Source organism: Mustela erminea, chromosome 3 (assembly GCF_009829155.1).
Source record: "Mustela erminea isolate mMusErm1 chromosome 3, mMusErm1.Pri, whole genome shotgun sequence".
Classification (NCBI taxonomy): domain Eukaryota; kingdom Metazoa; phylum Chordata; class Mammalia; order Carnivora; family Mustelidae; genus Mustela; species Mustela erminea.
Genome location: NC_045616.1, coordinates 108,021,121 through 108,026,174, shown reverse-complemented (window position 1 = coordinate 108,026,174; position 5,054 = coordinate 108,021,121). Strand labels below are relative to the sequence as shown.

Below are 5,054 nucleotides of genomic sequence, written 5' to 3'. Positions count from 1 at the left end.
GAGACTTAATGAACTAAAAAAATAGATATGAAAATGTCCAAAATAAACCATAGAGACTAAAGTATGGAAAAGCATAGGAAAGTACCAAAGACAGAGGCTATGACAAGAAGGGCTAATATGCATGCGATTCAAGTCCCAACAAGAAAAGAAAAAAAGGATTAGCAGAGAAGCAGTTTGTAAAGACATAAAGACTAAGAATGTCCCCAAATTGATGAAAGACATCAAGCCTCAGGTTCAGAAACTCCTATGAATTTTGAGCAAAATATATAAAAAGTAATCCGGGTTTAGGCACATAATATAAAACTGTTTCAATCTAAAGACAAAAAAAAAAAATTTAAGCACCCACATAAAAAGGACAGATTCCCTTCAAAGAAGCAAATGAAAGACTCACTCACAGCTGACGTCTCAACATTATGACGTGGCTAGACGGTAAACTCCAAAGTGTCAAGAGAAAATAATTATCAAATGAGAGTTCTATAGAAAGAAAAAAATATCTCTCAAGATTGTAGAACAGAAATAGACATTTCCAGACAAATGAAAATTGAGGGAATTTGTCACCAACGTTTCCATGTGAAAGGAAATCTTAAAGGGTATTCTTTAGGCCAAGTAAAATTATCCTGAATAGAAGATCAGAGGTGGCTTTCTCTTTTTCGCGCCCATCCTGCTGTGTGCTGCTCGCTGGGCGCTGTTAATTGACCATGTCTTCTCACAAGACTTTCAGTATCAAGCGATTCCTGGCCAAAAGCAAAAGCAGAATCGTCCCATTCCCCAGTGGATTCGGATGAAAACTGGTAATAAAATCAGGTACAACTCCAAGAGGAGGCACTGGAGGAGAACCAAGCTGGGTCTCTAAGGCGTCCCACATCACGCAATGACACACCTAATTGGCACCACGTATTTAATTAAGCTACTTGAGGATCATGTGTTCTATTCCATCACCCTGTAAACACCTTTCTGCCTGGCCGATAGATACCATTTATCAGCGAAAGATTTTTCTGCTATTATAGCTCTGCACCAGTGGGTTGGTTTGGTAATAAACGTGAGGCCTTTGAGCTGTTAAAAAAAAAAAAAAAAAAAAAAGATGATCAGAGGTGTAGGAAAGAATAAGAGTAGTAGAATAATAAATATGAGGATAAATGCAAATGCATAGTATCTATATAATAATAATTCTAATACTACTTAAAATACTATATGCTAAAAATAATAAAGCAATAATAATATGTCATGTCTCATTGAGTTTAAATACATGCACACACAAAATTAAGTGGTGTTAAATAGGAAGTGGAGTTAAAGAGTATGGCAACAAGCAATTAATTTTAATTTTTGGTAAACCAAGAAAGTTAAGTTTCTAGGGTTACTAGTAAAAGAATTATTATTATTTTTTAAAAGATTTTATTTATTTGACAGACAGAGATCACAAGTAGGCAGAGAAGCAGGCAGTGAGTGGAGAAGGCGGACTCTCCACTGAGCAGAGAGCCTGGTGCGGGGCTCAATCCCAGGACCCTGGGATCATGACCTACCAGTAAAAGAATTATAAAAGAGTATGTAACTTCACAAATAATTGAGTAAAATGAAATAACCCAAAATTTTCAATTAACTGAAAAGAACCAGGAAAAAAGAGACACATGAAAATAAAATAGTAGCACAGAATATTTAGCATGATTTTATATTTATACCTAAATATTAAAAAGCTATAGAAATATTAAAAAATTGAATAATATGATAAACAAACAATCTAATGTGCATATGTTGTATACCACTCCCAGTTAAACCAAAAAATGCTGTCCTTTTCAATGTATTTCAAACATTTATGAACCAGTCATTTGCTGGGTCATCAGGCAAGTCTCAACAAAAGAATGAAATCAGGCAGAATATGTTCTTTGACCATGAAGAAGTTATCTATAAAAGAATGCAAAAATACAATTAGAAAAATGTTCACATAGGATGAAAAATTTAAATATACTCTTGTAGACCGTCCATTTGGGTCAAAGAAGAAACCAGTAACAGAATTAAAATATTTTTAGTTGATTGATAATGAAAATTCTATATTAAAAAATGTATAAGCTGCAGCAAAGACCACTCTTAGATGGCAATATATGCCATTAAATGTATTCATTAGAAATGGAAGCATGCTGGGGTTAAGCGTCCAACTCTTGATTTCAGATCAGATCATTGTCTCAGGATTGTGAGAACAAGACCAGGGTTGGGCTCCCTGCTGGGCATGGAGCCTGCTTGGGATTCTCCCTCTCCCTCTGCACCACCCCAATCCCCCGCCACCTCACTCTCTCTTTCTCTCTTTCTCTCCTTCCCTCTTTAAAAAAAAAAAAAGGAAGGAAGGAAAGAAAGGAAATGGAAGCATGCTGAAAATAGCTTTTCCAGAATTTAAAAAATAGCCACAAATTGACCATAAAGTAAAAGAATGAAAAAAAAAAAAAAAGAAAAGAAAAAACCAAATGAAATAGAAAATAAACGATGCTGAAAGTTCTGTCTTTGAAAAGAGTCGTAAGATTGGTAAATTTCTATTTGGACTAATGCAAAAAAAAAATGATACAAATAACCAATTTCAAGAATAGAGAAGAATCAATACTACAAAGCTACAAATATTGAGAAGATAATTAGATATCATAACAACTTTAGGGCAATAAACAGACAAATTCACAAAAGAATTACATAAGAATCAATTATAAATGTAAGCATACCTGCAATTAGTAAAAATTAATTAATTAATTAATTAATTCATAAATTAAAACCTTTCCAGAAGATAAAATATCAGGCCCAGGAAATTCTATCAAACATTTCAGAAAGAAATGATGCTAATCTAATACAAACTCTTTCAAGCCCTAAAAAAGTAGCAAATTTTATGTATGTGTCCCCCACAAATAATCTCGATACTAAAAACATGGAAATGTCATTATAAGAAAAAACTAATGGCCAGTATAACTTATGAACTTAAATGAAAATATCCTACATAGATTATTAACAAACCAAATCCAGCAATTTAAAAGGGAATAATGCATTGTAAATAGGCTTATGCCAGGAATATAAGGTTTGTTTAATATTTTGAAATTCAATGAAATACCACATACTAACTGAAAAAAAAGCTATCATAATTTTCCTAAAAGGTATAGAACATTTTTAATAAAATATAATATTCTTTACTGATAAAAAGCTAAGCAAACTAGGAAGAGGACTTATTTGATTTTTCTAAAAGTTACTTACCAAAAAAAAAAAAAAAAAAAAAAGGAAAGAAAAAGAAAAAAAATGTTAAAAATCACATCCAGCATCATTTTTAATGTAAAATATTACAAGGATTCCCTCTGAGATTGAGTACAAGACATATAGGTCTAATAAAATACTCTGTATTCAATATCTCACTGAATGTTGTAGCTAATATAATAAATCCAGAAAAAAAAAGACTAATGATGGGAACCATAAAATAAAACTATTTGGAGACAACATGTTATTTATATGAAAAGTCCAAAAGGGATGAATTTAAAATGCTGGAATTAATAAGATCAATATAAAATTAACTGTCAATTATATTAGACAAGGAATTGGACAGTGAATTTCACAGCACCACACCATTTGTGAAAGCATCAGAAAAACAAACCACCTAAGAATAAAACTAATGAAAGCTGTACATATCTCTATAAATAATTATTGAGAGAAGATAAATACATGAGTGGACATTTTAAAAATTTTCTTTTGCTTAGTGTAACTTGACAAGTTGATGGTAAATGCATGTGGACAAGTCAAGGACCAAGAATAACCAGTGTGGTTTGGAAAAAAAACAAAAACAAAAAAATGGGAGTATCTATTCAACCCAACATCAAGACTTTATTATAAAGCTAAAATAATTAAGACAGAGCAATGTTTCTATATATGTAAACAAACTGAGAAATGAAATAAAAATTCTATAGTCTCAACCATAATTCTTGATTTATGATGAAGCTGATACTGCAGAGTGGGATAAATACAGTGCTTCAATAAATGTTGCTGATTCAGTTGGAATTTCGCAGAAGAAAAAAAATGACTGCCCCACATGTCATACCCAATAATTAATCCCAGGTTAATTGTAGCTTAAATTATGAAAGATAATACAATAAGAAAATGTATAAAACAATAATCCTTCTAGAACATAAAATTTGGTGTAAGGGAAAAGTTTTTAAGAGACACACTAGGCATAAATATGAAGACAGGCATTGGTAATTATGTAGCATGTATATTAGGAACATTAGTATATTAAAGCACAGGATTAATCATGTGAAAACTTCAGCCACAGAATGACATATAGCAAAAATATACAAAGAACTCCTACAAATCAATGAGAAAAAGAGAGTTAATAATAATAGAAAAAAAGGGGATGAGATACTTCAATTGTCACTTCACAAGAGAAGATAACCAAATGCCTAGTACACATATGTAAATTGCATTCAGCATCTTTAGTTACCAGCATTATACAAATTAAAACCACAATTGATTTGACTACACACCCAGGAAAATGCCTAAAAATTGAAAAACAAAAAACAGCTGAGGAACCCAAGTGCTGGTAAGGATGTGGAACACCTGGGACTCTCATACACTGCCCTGTATAGCACACCTACTACAGGGCAGCACACCTTTGAGAAACTAGAGTTGGAAATGTGTACTGCTTGAAATTTCACTCTTAGAGATTAGCTTAAACCATATAAAATTGCCAAAAGTACATTGCAGGTGGCAATTTTATATGATTCAATCTGAAATATCCAACTTGACATACCCAGCTGAAACGTATACAGATATACATAGAAAAGATGTACAAGAAGGTTCATGGCAGTATTATTTATAATAGTGCCAAACTGAAAGTTTTACAAAAATGTCAAACAGCAAAAGAGTGGATAAATAGTGGTAAATTCACCCAATTTGATACAATATAGTAATGGAAATAAGTGCAGTAGTGTTACACACAATAAGATGGATATAAAAGAATGCATTCTTTATTGAGAATTAATTAAGAATAAAAAATTAAAATTAAAAAAATAAATAATTAATTTTTAATTAATAATAAATCAAAT

The 5,054-nt window shown here is 31.6% G+C and overlaps 1 pseudogene; it reads left to right on the top strand.

Annotated features, from left to right (window-relative positions):
• Window positions 1–698: 698 nt before the first annotated feature.
• Window positions 699–1,072, top strand: LOC116586734 (annotated as a pseudogene).
• Window positions 1,073–5,054: the final 3,982 nt, after the last annotated feature.